Below are 15,965 nucleotides of genomic sequence, written 5' to 3' on the forward strand. Positions count from 1 at the left end.
TTTTTTGTGAGTGCTGGCAGTAAATTATATTTCAAATCGTAAACTTGCTCGGACTTGCCGAGTTTTGTTTGTAAACATTTTGCTCGAGTACCCGCCTCGGTCCGCACGTGCGGATCAGCCTAGGCGCACGTGATGGTCAGCCTTGCTGCACGCGCGGTCAGTCTTGGCGCACATACGGTACGCCGGACTGCGTATATGACCTTTCTTTTGTTTGAAATTCATGGAAATGCATCAATCCCGAACACAAGCTTTTATGTGAAAGTTCAACTGTAAACATGTAGATAGTTAATGCACCTGTTAAATTTGCCATTTATAGATAACATTAGATAGATTCTATCATATACACTAGGATATATGAATGCGACACTTGTTTGACAATATTTCACTTAAAAGTGCGTTTAATTAACTGAGCCATATGTCTACTTCGTAAGAAATACATAGCAAAGTAGGTCTTAAAGTTAAAAACAATGCATTAAATTTTGCATACACTAATCATCTAATATATATTCATGCATCCTACAACATTAAATATTCTTAGAATGTACTTTTTAATATACAAAACTAATTTGATTACTGTTAGATTCTAATATTTAAATATTAAACTATAACTTAATTTATACTATAATCATAATTTAATCCTATCTCTCTCACAGCATTTTATCCTCTTTAATACGTAAAATTCATTTTCATTATTATTTTAGGAAATACTCATATCTATTCAATATTTCTAGTCACGAATTGTATATATATATAATTAAATATATATGTTGTAAATATATATATATATACAATTCGTGACTAGAAATATTGAATAGATATGAGTATTTCCTAAAATAATAATGAAAATGAATTTTACGTATTAAAGAGGATAAAATGCTGTGAGAGAGATAGGATTAAATTATGATTATAGTATAAATTAAGTTATAGTTTAATATTTAAATATTAGAATCTAACAGTAATCAAAAAATATAATATATAACCGTTAGACACTTATATAGCATAAATATTTTTCATGTTTAATAAAACAAATTAATTTTTAATCGTAAAAGCCTATGAAATCAAAAGTAGTAAATTACAGTAAGTCTACTATATATATTGAGCGACACGAATTTAAATAAATATCCTGTCAATCAATAAATATGTTAATAACGAACTTGTTTACTATTGCCAAATGTATTTACTATTATCTGTATGAACTAATCTTGGATAAAATTATAACTTAACTACTATTAAATTTATTATTATTAAAATACGACCTATACTACTATTATTAAAATCCTTAATTTATATTTATTCTTATCTTAAAATTTCCAATTTTAATTAAATATAGCCATATGTATTTAAACAAAGTACTATTGTATCAAGTAATTGCTTATTAGGTATATTTAAAAAATCATGTTGAGGATAATATCAAGATTTAACCTATTTGAAATAAGATGCTTTTCAACAATTCGTATGTATATTACTGCATTTGGTGTTTACCGTTTATAATATAATTTATAATATAATTTATATATGGAACAACATAAAGTCTAATTTAAAAAATTCGAGGAGTAGCCGCTGGACACTTTCTTTCGATAAATCCATTATTAAAGGTGGAATATGGAATAAAAACTATATAATAAAGGTTATTACACTAATATATGTTTTTATTCACTATTCTTGAGATGAAAGATGATCAATTAGTAATACACTCCAAATACGAAATATTTCTCCAAAATATTTCTGTGATAGTACTTCGTGAACCAATAACAAATCAAATTCAAGTATTAAATATAATTTTCTGGTATAGCTGAATTCGTATTGATAAATATTTTACATTGTAGTAGTGTAATAACTTTTAATTATTGTTATAGTACACTTCTTTATATATCTGATATACTTTTTCAATTCGATATTTTTAAATAATTCTATTAAGATTTGGTAATTCATATTAAGGAATGCAACAATTTTCAAATTTATATTCGGACCGGTCTAAATTTGATAATGAATGTTGAAATAGAAAAAAATACTGATTAATTATCATAGTTTTTTTTAATGGCAATATTTTATATCTGTATTTTCTTTTGTATGCATAAGAATTACTATTTCTGCTATATAAAAGAGTTTATCTAATATTGTATATAAATACGTGTAAAGTCAATATTAACGCATAGTTGAATGGTGTACCTAATTAAAATCTATTATTTTCAAATAATAGAATTAAAAACCATTAAAAATCTGTACTTGTATTGATATCACTCAATAAAAATGAATAACTTTTTCTTATTTTAAAAAGATGAAACAAAAAATTATTATTTCTTTTTCTTACGTAAAGTTTCTATTTAATAAAATTTATATGCAAAGCAATCAATTATATTTTTGCTATATTTATTATAGCAATCATTTATAATTTTTAATTAAATATTTTAAATGGTAATAGAATCGAATTTTTATAATAAATCAATAGAATATTAATTTTAATAAAATTATTTTTTATTTTGCATTTACTTTTAAATAAAAATATAAATAATTATTTAAATTTATTTTTTCTATTTTTAGGAAAAAACATTAGAAAAGACAATTAACGAAGTCTCAGTTACAACAGACATTGAAACACAATTAGCGTCAATTAGATCACCTGAAAATGCTCCTGGATTTTCCTCCTACCAACAATTCAACATACTGACAGGTATTTGATATGAAATAAATAATTATTATTATATCAAATCTATTAGTTTACAGAATTTCTTATATATTTTAGATATTTTTCTAAATTTTGTAATACAATTTGTTATCTTATTCATATTTTTTATATTGGATAAAATTTATATGTTATTTATCGAATACAATTTTTTGGATTTTTAAAGTATTCTTTTCTTTAATATTAATTTATAAAGGCTGTAGAGTTTTTATAAATTATTTATTGCAAAAATTAAATCAAATCACTTATCTGTTTACGAGACAAATTGACACTTATCTGTAATAACTTTATTTGTCTTTCTCCTTGTTTTGCATAAGACTTCAACTTATCAAATTTGAGTACGTTTTCTGAAATTATTAAACTTTATATTATAATTTTGAATTGTATCCATAATATTACTTGAATCGCTGTGACTATATCAAATATCATATCTAATTTTATTAAATAATCCGTAATCATAAAATTTGTGTTATAAATTAATAAAATTAGATTTAAACTTGCAGAAGAAATAAAAATAATAAAATAAAATAAATCATACAATGGTAATTTAATGATACTCTTAAATATTAAAGTTATTACAATTTATACTGTTCTGTTTTAAGAATAAGATAATAGTTAAGATAATAAAATATTTGAAAATAAGATTTTAATTTCTTATTAATATTTTTTTTTATTCACGAAGTACTTTTATAAATAATAAACCAAAATTAATGGAACTATTATTTTAATGGATACCATATTAAATGACTTAAATTTGTATACTTATAAAATTTATACTATATTTATAGATGATATTGAGCAACCGATCGTAAAGATTAATATATCTCACTTTGATAGGTCATTCTATATTAAGTTCAAGAAGACTTGATATATTTGTTTAGATGAAGTACTTCAATTTGCTCTTTTTCGCTTTCAATTTCTTATTTGAAATTTCTTTCTAATTTAAATATTTTAATTAAAAAAAGAAGGTATGAAGAATTTTCAAATTAATCTCGAACTGTTCATCTAATCACATTGTTTGAGATTATATTGATGTAATTTCTGGCTCGAACTACCAATGCTTCAATAGCTTAGTTTCCGTCCGCCCTAGCAGACACTCGGGAAGGAGTGAGATGCAGGGACTGTACAAGAATCGTGAGAGCTGGTTAATTATACATTTATTATACAATTTATTACACAATTTACATATGGGTGTTGTAGAATCTTCTTAAATCTTATATGAAGATACGATTTCTTGAACGGCTTCTTATATAGAATGAATCACTACACAAGATGAATTCGTCGAATTGATGAAAATTGCACAGGTAAATAATTACTGCACACTTTTTATCAGAGTGTGAGATGGTGTTGATGGTTGTTTTATGCCGGTTCTGCCGCCGGCTGACAATAATTGAATAGATAAAGTGTATTAGCGTACTCACAGCGATATCATAGTTTAAATCCGATCCACGAATGAGTTGGACACAATTACACGCGGAAAAATTAGCACGTGCGGCGTGACTCTTATACTCACAAGGATGCAATAATCTTGATCCAATCCAGCGATGAGTTATGAGCAACGCCTAAAGTGGAAGTTTTGTCCCCTCTCCTGGTGTTACCGTAGTAGGGATTGATTCGTGGTCAAACGTCTTTGCCTAGCCAATGAGAGCGTCAACATTTAGCGTACTTGACAACAATGCACAGTATTCTGGTAAGATTGTAGGCACACGTGCGACGCAGATTGTCGCGTATGTAATTTCAAAATTTAACAAAAGTTGAATGAATATTCTAAAAATAATATAACTATACATTTATTACTCATGTTTTTTGTAATTTTATATAAATTATAATTTTTAATTTTTAATTTTATTTTAAATTTGAAATATAAGTAAATAGTAAAATTAATATTATACTGTAATAATTTTATCATTCAATTTGAAGTTCACGTAATTATCTAAGAGTATAATTGTCGGGTTTTGATGTGAACTCGCAAGGGTCGTTTATTGCATTCAAAGCAATTACTACGTCTGCAGGTTAAAAGGCCATAAAGTGACTGTTTATGAGTGTCCAGATGTACGACCTTTTTTTCAAGTCTCCAGTAATCTTGGTGAGACCTTCTTAGATTTCATGTCTGTTTATTAATTCACTTTTAATAGCTTTTGAAAGTTTTCTAATGAATATAATTCGAGAGATTTTCTTTTCACTCTCGAACATTCCGCCCGCGATCAGCAAGGCCATTTGATGATTTTTCCTCTTTGTTAGGGATTGAAAGTATGACTAGTTTATGTATTGATCTTACCATAGTAGTCGAGGCTGTTTTTAATGTGACCACTCTTGTAAGCTTATCCTTGCCGGGGTGGATTTCTATTACTCGTGCGAGGGGCCATTTGCAAGGGGGGGGGGAGGGAAGCTTTCATCTGTGATTAGTACTAATGAACCTATTACAATATAATTCCTGGGTTGATGCCATTTAGAGATTGATTGCTGTCGTTGCAGATAATGAGCTGACCATTTTGACCAAAAATGCTGTACACGCTGCTGTATAAATTTCCACCGAGACAAACCTGATATTGATAATCCTTTTAAAAATGGTTCTGGAATGTTTGTTAGTGAGCTTCCAATGAGAAAATGTCCAAGTGTTAGGGCTGAAATACCTCCGGGTCGTCACTCATGGGTTCCAATGGCCTCGAGTTGAGGATTGCTTCAATTTGTGTAAGCAGGGTGTTAAGTTCTTCAAATGTCAGCAGGGAGTCTCGCATGGTCCGTCTCAAATGATATTTTACAGATTTTGTGACAGCTTCCCACTTGCCTCTCATATGAGGCGCCGCGGGTGGGTTAAATTGCCATTGAGTATTGTCTTGCGAGACCATCTTCTCTAACCGTTGATGTTCGGCGTTGCCTTTGGCAAATAATTTTTTAAGTTCTGCATCTGCTCTTATGAATATTGTACCACAGTCTGAATGCAATGTGTTGGCAATTCCTCGATGGGCTGTAAATCTTCTGTATGCTGATATGAAGCCATCGGCTGTGTAGTCGCTGACTATCTCGATGTGCACCGCAGATGTCGCAAAGCACACAAAAACGCAAATTCATGCTTTATGGGATTTTGCGCCTCGGCCCTTCCAAGCCTTTATGGTTATGGAGCCGGCATAATCAACTCCTGTACGTGTGAAAGATTTTGATGGTGTCACTCTTGTTATTGGAAGTTGTCCCATCAGCTGTTTGGCGCAGATTCCCCTTTGTCGTTTACATATAACGCATTGTAGTACATCTTTTTTTACAGGGAATCTTCCACCAAGAATCCAGTATCTTTGTCGTATGTATGCTAGCATGAATTGAGTACCTCCATGGAGGGTGCGTAAATATGCCTGTTCAATGACGAGATCTGTGAGTCGTGATTGGCGGCGAAGAATAACTGGATGTTTGTTTTCCAGTGTGAGTGCTGCTTCTTCGAGTCTTCCTCCTACTCTGATTACCCTTTGATGGTCGACGTATGCTGACAGTCAACTGAATGCTTGATTCTCTGTCTGTTTAGTCTTGAAGCAAAGACCTTTCAGTTCCTGAGGGAAATATGCGGATTGAGTAGCCATTGTCCAGAAGATTCTTGGCTTCTCCAGGGCTGTAGTATCCATGGTCGTCTCCTGATTTTTTTTCAATTGTGCGATGAAGATTTGACATAGTGCTGTTCTTCGCAATAATTTTGTGAGAACTGAAATTTTATGTATTAGGTCCCATTGATATTGTGGCTCAGGTGCGGTGGCTGTGAGTGCTGTGCTGGCACGTGCTTCTAAGTCGCATAGTTTTTCGTCCAATGCAGGCTGGTCTGGCCATGACTCGGGTGATTTTATCCAGGGTGGTCCTGTCCACCACAGTGGGTGTTCTTAAAGATGGGAGGCTGTTATGCTGCGTGATGCACAGTCTCCTGGGTTTGACTTACCTGGAACATATCTCCAGTGTGCACCTGAGGTGAGGTCTTGAATGCTGGAAACTCTATTTCTCACAAACTCCTTCCACCTAGCTGGATGGGTTTTTATGCAGGAGAGGGTTACTCTCGAGTCAATCCACATGTGTGTCGCCATCTTGCATCCATTTTCAGTTTGATTTGAACGTAGCGCATTAATTTTGATAGAAGTAGTGTCTTGACGTCGTCTGACCCGTGGACGGAGACGTATATCACTGCGGACATAGTTAGTTGTGATGCGTCGGAAAAACCATGTAATTCAATGGTGGAAGTCGTCTTTATATTGAGCCACCGTAATATTGATATTTCTGTCAAGTCAATGAGATCCTTTATAATTGTTGACCATTTTGATAAAAGCTGCGTTGGTAGCTTTTCGTCCCACTGAAGCTTTTGCAACTAGAGTTCTTGTATGAAAATCTTTGCCTTTATTACTAGGGGTGCAGCAAAGCCTAATGGATCAAATATCCGAGCCACTTCGGATAACACGAACGCTTGGTCAACTTGTCTACTTGTGTCGATGCCTTTCCGGTGGTAAAGGTAAATTTGTCTTCTTGAAGGCACCATGTCAGACCTAGTATTTTTGTGTGGTAATCATCGAACTGTATGGTGTTGTCATTCCGATCCGCATTGATTGCGGGTATTACATCTTGATGAGTTGCATGCCATTTTGCAAATGGGAAACCGCCCGCCTTGCAAAGGTCTCGCAGTTGAAGTGTCACTTCAACTAATTGCTCTGGCGTATCGGCACTTCCAAAGACGTCGTCGACATATCTTTCATGTGTGATGGATGGCACAGCAAGAGGATATTTGCTTCCTTCGTCTTTTACTAATTGAAGTAGTGTTCTAACGGCCAGAAATGGGGCGGCCTTCATTCCATAAGTGACTGTTGTCAAATGGTACGGCACTACAGCTCCCTTTTCGTCTATCCATAAGATTCTCTGCAGATCCCAGTTATCCTTGTGTATTTTTATCTGCCGATACATTTTTGTGATGTCGGTGGAGAACAGATGCTTTTGTCTTCTAATCCAAATTAAAACGTCTGATATGTCAGGATTCAAATTGGGTTCAGTATGCATAATATCATTTAGTGACAGGCCTGATGTCGTTTTGCTGGATCCATTGAATACCACTCTTAATTTGATCGTTTCGCTATCTGGTTTAAATACACCGTGATGTGGCAGATAATATTGAACCTCTTGATTTGAGGTTGGAGGCGCTCTTACCATGTGGCCAAGAACTATATATTCCTTCATGAATTGTTGATATGATTCACGATACTCCTGGTTTCTTGGAAATTTCCTTAATAGGGTTTGTAGGTAGCAGCTTGCTGTTTTGAATGAATAGCCAAGGCGATTGGTAGATGCACTATGAGGAATTCGCACTGTGTATACATCCCGGAGGTGTCATGGGAGTACGCATTATTGTATTGATTCTCGCATTGCTGTTCGTCTGGTGTATTATAGATGTCTAGTATATATATATATCTAGATATATAAATAGATCCATATAATATAGATTATATGGAGCATATAAGGCGAGACCTTCTTAGATTTAATGAATATAATTCGAGAGATTTCCTTTTCACTCTCGAACACATATCTATAAAGTAATTGTAAGCGATAAAATTTTTTATTTTACAGATATAAAAAACACATAACTATAAACACTTTCAAATTTTCAAAATATTAATGTTTTGGTATTAATTGATCTGAATGTATATATATATATTCTGCGTGCGCGCGTACAAACTACTAATTTAGAAACTAAAAAGGAATAAAATCATCAGTACCAACCATTTATTATTAAAGTAATATTGAAAGTAATTTCATTTAATCCACATAGAATTAAATTTCACTTTTTAAAAGTTAATTATAAAGTTATCTCCAACTATAATTAAGTGTAATTTGATACCTCAATAATAAGTTATTATTTTTTTATATTATGTTTGGCAACAACCATTATACAACACCTAACTTTAATCTACTGCAAGATACTGAAATATAATCACTAATTGAACTGTTTTTAGAAATAACACTTTTTGTTTGGAAAGTCAAGTAATATATATATTATATTATTGTTTATACTTTTAATTAGATATTATTTTTAATGAATGTTAACGTTAGCTATTTATTTATTTGTAATATTAAAACGTTGTAGTATAATATGTAAAAATAATTATAATATTTACGCATGTGTAAAATTTTTCATGAATTAATTATAGTATATTACTCTATTGAAGGATCCAAACATATCAGCACTATATACAAGAACACATAATCAGTTAAGAGTATTTTGGAATGCCTTAGCTTTTTAATATATTGGTAAGTCTCATCAAGTCTATCAGACACTGTTTAATATTCAATATTATATAAGCGAAATAGTTTCTATTTCATCTTTAATTAATACAATTTAGATATATATATCTATATATATATATATATATATATATATAATTAAGAATTCAAACAATGAATTGTAGTCATTAACCAACATACATTTCTTTTATTCCATTACTGTGGTCATTTTTAAATTTGAAAATATATTTACTAATGTTGCAACAAAATACATGAAAGTTCTTCATTCGTAATTGGTTCTAATTGCATTTAATAATGTTGCTACACTATAAATTTATTGTTTTATATATTAAGTTTTATTAAATTATTTAATTATTTTTGTTTTATTTTGCTAAAATAATTTTGTTAGATATATTCATAAACTAATCTTTTTATTTAATTTATTAAAATGAATTATAAATTATATAGTTTTAATCATTTTTCATAATTAAATTAACAATTATTAATATAGTAATGTTCTTAATTACATTTAATATCGATACCTATAATACTAAATACATTATAATTAAAAATATTAACTATAGCATAACAAATTATATCTATTCATCTTAATTTTCAACGCATTCATAGATAAAAATTATAGATATCCAGGTTCATTCTATTTTTAGAAAATATTAAAAATTGAAATTCATTGATAATCTTTTCCACAACAGGCCAACATAAAATTTCTTTATTTATATATATATTTATACATCCTAAAATCTAGTTATTGGCATCATAAAAGTATCGTTCTATCTGCTATGGGAAATATACATAAATATACAAAGCTTCTTTTAAATCATTTGTAAGATTACTGATTTTATAACATGTTTAAAATTGTAATTTGATAATAAAATAAAAATTACAATTATATAGAAGATAAATACAATGTAATAGATAGGATATAGAAGTTTATAACAAGCTTATTTTATTATCAAGTTAATCGTCACAACCCCTTCAGCAACATGAAATAGAGAAAATAATATATAAAGGACAAATATTAGCATCTTTAACCATAAATAAAGATGCATTTTTAAAAAATCATATCTTTAGTTAATGTTTGAAAAAATTATCAAAAATATTATTTTTTTTTTATCTTTTAAAATTTTATTTACTATATTATACGTATTTAATATAAGAAGTATTGTAAACTTTACATTACTAAATAAATATTATTATTAATTTGAGGATGCATATTCAAAAACTATCTACTTAAAAAATGTAATCAATAAAGTTAGTTTGTAATAAACAATAATGCATTGATTTAAAAACAATTTTTGAATAACAAAATCATTTATTACAAAATATTGAATTATAATTTAATCGATATTTACAATGTATATTTTAATGCAGATATTAAAATAAAGCATAAAATATGAAAATATAATTATTAATTTATACACGTAAAATAATATTTACATGTAATATATATTTATATTTGTTTAGAATTAGACAATGTCCACCAAAGTAGTAGTGGGGCAGAAGTGTGGATAAGTGGATGGGGTAATGCTTCAATTTAGTATTCAACACATCTGTTTTTCGTACTTGGTTATTGCGTTTATTTTATAACTACACTAACATGATTCTACTTTAACGATGAGAATCACTGAAATGTTACCGTTCCTTGGTTATTGCCACGTGGTGTTAGCATGCACTAATTGCAGAGGTAGGAGGTCGTAAATCTCCGAATCCTCTTGACGTGGTGCGTTTGGTGGTGAATTACTACACTGAGAAGTGAGAGGTCGTAAATCTTTAAACACGTCTTCGTCCAGTGCCACATTGTAACACCACACGTAACTTGATTGTTGGTCTCCTCCTTGATGTCTTGTGGTATGAATAAATGATTCGATCCCTTCACGCGGCGTTGAGTGGGGTCTGCTTGTACTGACTCGTGGAAGCGAACACTTGCTGATCTCTTCCTGCAACCGCTTCGTGCACTCTGGCACTATGCGTGAGGTTCCTTGTTGGGAGTGCGCTTTACCACTGTGTGTCAGGTTCCTTAACAGAGTGCGCTTTGGCACTGTGTATGAGGTTCCTTAACAGAGTGCGCTTTGACACTGTGTGTAAGGTTCGATGTTGAGTAGTTACACAAAAATAAACGCGTGCTCCGTCCTTGCGGCTCTGCTAACAGAGCGTGTTTCTAAGTCACTAGCTCATGGCTGAATAGCGCCTATCTCGTGGTGCGCTTACTTTAAATATCCACGCGGCAGCTTAGTTAGCTGACAACAATCGACGCAATTATGGTACTAGAAACAATAGATACGATTGTGCACTTGTTTTTTTCGGATGTCCAACGACGGTTGGAGATTTTCTCATAAATTATAACTGTTGGAAGTTTTCCCAGAAATTATAATATTTGGGGTTTTCCCATGAATTATAACATTCCAGAGATTCCCGGAATTTCGAACAACATTATATAATTAAAAATATGCAATAAAATACAAAATATTATATACTTTATTTAAAAGAAGTTAAAATTTAAAAAAATCAAAATTTTTTATATTTAATTATAACAATAACAGTATTTTAACTTCGTTACTATAATATTATTATAAAATATTATTATAGAATATTATAAATAGATAGTATAAGATAATAAGGTGTCGACATTAAATTTTAAGTTAGTTTTGAGTTGATAAAATACCTCTTTACTGTACTCGTTTTAAAAGTTAAAAACTTCTTTATTATTTTTTTATTCCTATCGTCATAGACAATTTATCATTTAATTTAATATTATTAAAATTAAAGAAAAATTAATAAAAAATTATTAATTTAGTAAATTTAATATTTTTAGTACGATTTTCAACAAATTCTAAAATTGATATAGATATATATATATTTATGTATATATATATATATATATATATATATATATATATATATATATATATATATATAAGACCGATTCTTATTCAACTTGATCATAATATTATCGAGTTTAAATATTAATTGTAATCAATAAAGTAAATGTAATTCATAAACTACCGATACACAAATAAGCAATAAGATTTGAAAACAAGGTTAAACAAGTATTTTTAATTAAAGTTAGAATGTAATCGAATAAATTAGTGTTATTCTTAGAATTATTATTATTTTATTAATTGTTAGAATTTATTAATTATCAATTCTTACATTATTTGATCGAAATTAATAATTATTAATTATTATCTTATTTGTTAGGAATAAATAATTACTAATTTATACATTATTTGTTCGAGATTATTAATTATTAATTATTATATAATTTGTTCGAAATTAATTATTAATTATTATTACAGATCTAAAAATTCAGGGCAAAAAAATGATTATAATCGCCACACTATGAATAGTATCAGATCTTTTTTAAGATATGTTTAATAAAAATCAAATAAAAATAAGTCTTACCATACTAAGTATTAATAATGTGCTAGTATAACTACTAATTCTTCATAATTTCTTACACCCAATATTTTTCATTTTCATGATTTAAATAATTAATTTTTTTAATAATTGAAATAAAAAATATATCGAATTTTTAAAAATATGTAAGATGTAACTAACTTAACATGAAAGAATATTTTTAAATATTTTTTATATATTTTAGGTACACGAACATTAAATTGTTCAGATATTGACTGTTTGACATGTCGCTCAAAAGGATTTTTTTATGGATTAGCACGTACTTCATCTATGTCTTTCAACTAATTATAAAAAACATTTTCAAGATATATTGAAATATTTCTACTTCGAATAATAAAAAAACAGTTAAAGATAAACTAAATACATACACACATACATACATAATTCGTCAAATATATAATTTAAATAATTTAAAGTCTAGTATTAATTCGTCACAACGATATTAACTTGTAACTATCAATATACATATCCAATTATTATAGAACTAAACTCATATTTAAATGTTTCATTAAAAATATTTTTATTGGTTAGTTCATATGTATATAATAATATTTAGTTTTAAAAATAATTATTTTAAAATATTTTATAATAGTATAATATTTATCATCTTCCTATTTTCAATGTTCAACAGTATATAAGAATTTTTTATTATATATTAATATTATATACTATATGCTATACATGTTTCTTTTGATTTATATTTATATTCTGCAATAAAATACTATGTTCATATTGTCCAATACTTTGGTTTCTTTCATATATCCATAACACGACTATAGAAAGAAATAACTCTTAGTGATGTTTTTCTTACGAAAACAATGTAAATATTATATCTTTGTTTTCACTTAAGCAGATCTGTTGTTTGGTATTATTTATTGTAACAGAATATTTTATGTATGATATTATTTGACTTATATTGTTAAAAAAATCTATGATAGTCTCAATATTTGTTTGATATCTGAATTAGTAAGATCAATATAAGCCCTTTTTTCTTTAAATTATCACTTGATTAATTTGCTTATAGTTACTTTTTAATTATGAAGAAAATAGAATAATATGTGAAAATAAATAATAGAATAAAATTCTTTGCATTACCTCAAGCAAGGTTGAAAATCTAGTTCAATTTATTAAATTAAAAGAATCTTAGATTAATTAAATATATAATTAACTTTTACAATTAGACTCCCGATTGATGTATCTAACTTTCTTTTAAATACTAAACAAGAATGTTATAAAATATTTCAAAAATTTTGTAAATTCATATCTGTTTTTTTTATTGATCATTTGAAGTTATTAAAAATAAAATTGTATGAAATTTGTATTATATTGATTTAAAATAATCTAATAAAAATATCTTATACTTTTACAGCTAATATTTTCTACTATTTATATTGTACTTAGTATTTGTATTTGATAGTAAAATTAATTTAGAAGTTTAATATAACATTTTTTACAGCATATCATATTTACTATTTTTAACTAAATTGCTTATTAATATTCATAAAAGAAAATTAATTTGAGAAGAAAAAAACTAAGTAAATAAATATTTAAAAATTAATATGACTGTAACACAAGAAATCAAACATTTATTTACTTAAAAATAAAGGTAAAAATATATAGTGAAATATAAAAAATTCATTGTTAATAATTAAAAAAAATTAAATAATTATAGAATGAAAAACTTAAAAATAAAAAATGTAATGCAAAAAAATGAAAACATGTCGGTGAAATAATAAAACTTTAATATGTAAAAGAAATAAAAATAGTATTAACATTCCAACTTTTTAAGATAATAATTAAACCAGAAGCCTTTCCACGAATTCTCAAATTTTTAAATAAATATATGGAAATATTTTTAAAAATGGACTACATTAATGAATTACATAATTATTCCGTATTTTTATGCGATTATGCGATATATTTCGATTGTAGCATACTTGTAGCTATAATCCACATCAGTTTGAGGGAGTGTCAGTGCAGAAAAATACGTAGTCCATGTGTTGCTGTCTCTACTGCAACGCAATACGGCAATACATGATGTGTATAACTATCACACCCATAAAAAATTAACATTTCAATATTTCAGATTATTGCAAGAGCTCATGGTTCTTGCATTATATGTACTTTATATATCTTGGTCCAATTGTTCCCATTGCATATAAACATAAATACTTATATTTATCTATAATAATAATTTTCTTTAATACTATATTTATCATATATGAATGCTGTATATGTTACCACGTATTTTTGATCATACACATATACATTCATTAAGTATGCATTAGTTGACCATATACTGTAAATAAATTACGTATGCCTATACGTACGAACTGTTAGAAACATTTAACACTAGATCAGCTCATAACAAAAATTGGAAAAAACTGATTTTTCGTTACAAGCGAAACAATTAAAAAAAAGGAAAAATAGAAATAAATAAATTTTTTTTTTATATTTTATCAATACTTTCAATTAAATAATTAATGATAGAAGATTATATTGAGAGTTTTTTATTCTTAATTTGATCTATTATATATATTATTAATTTGACGAATTTTATTTAATTTTAAATTCCTTATTTAATGCATAATCTATTTCCTGGATATCGAAATTATAAATATTTTTTAAATCCATCATTGCTCTATTTGAAAATATTATATGAACTGAATCATTATATAATAATATACTATATATTAAATATTTTTTATAAATGTTGAAGAGACATTATTTTTCTACTATAAAATAAATTGAAACATTTAATATTGTTCAATCTATGACTATATTAATAACGAAGGAGTATCATAAAGAATTGTAAAATTATTTCCAACTTTTGATAATATACTATACTTGATTCAATCTGAATTATAATATAGTTTTTTTCATTTTATTTTATGTTATATATTATAGCGTAAAAAATAAAAAAATAATGATAGTTACATTTTTCTTTTAAAAACTTTTTTCAAATTGTTAAAAGATTTGGTATACGTAATTAGACTAAAACACAATAAAATTCGTACTAGTAGTCAATATAATTTAACAATAAAAACTATTTATGCATGTGTTTATATAGATTTATTAGACTAAAATTGAACTTTAAATTTTCTATAAAATTAGAATGCATTATAAAATATCTATAAATTTCTTTAAGATACAAATTGTGCAAAAAGATGAAATCACGAAAAATAACACTAAATAAATAAAACATACGTGTGCGCAAAAACACGTCGGTACACACCCATGCAGTATATGATATTATAAATATTAATATATATATATATATATATATTGTTCGAGTATGCGAGAACATTTTTCCTTTTTTGTCAGTGCAATAAAACATCTGGCAAGTAACATCGTAAAATTCGTATTTGGATTTCAAAACTTCGCTTGCTCAAAATTCTCACGCATTAGTGTCATAAAACATCTGGAAAAACAATACCATAAACACGGGAAAACCTATAGTTTTGACATCTGCATTTTCGTTCCGCTCGGCAACTACATCAAGCATTACTGCAAGTGGACCTTCCTTCCCCTTCCTGCTGTCTACAAGTTGCAATGCTGTCATCAGACATGTCAGCAATGAGAGATCTGCTCATCATGAAGACCCAGAGAC

The 15,965-nt window shown here is 27.8% G+C and overlaps 1 long non-coding RNA gene across 1 annotated transcript in view; it reads left to right on the plus strand.

The window, feature by feature from the left end:
* The window catches only part of LOC105365798 (uncharacterized), a 13,467-nt gene extending 4,544 nt beyond the window's left edge, over positions 1-8,923 (plus strand). The window contains exons 2-3 of the long non-coding RNA XR_912984.1: positions 2,542-2,671; positions 8,863-8,923. This is a non-coding gene — a long non-coding RNA (uncharacterized LOC105365798). The remainder of the gene's footprint in view (positions 1-2,541; positions 2,672-8,862) is intronic.
* The last annotated feature ends 7,042 nt before the right edge of the window (positions 8,924-15,965 follow it).

Source organism: Ceratosolen solmsi, unplaced genomic scaffold (genome assembly GCF_000503995.2).
Source record: "Ceratosolen solmsi marchali unplaced genomic scaffold, CerSol_1.0 scaffold26, whole genome shotgun sequence".
Classification (NCBI taxonomy): domain Eukaryota; kingdom Metazoa; phylum Arthropoda; class Insecta; order Hymenoptera; family Agaonidae; genus Ceratosolen; species Ceratosolen solmsi.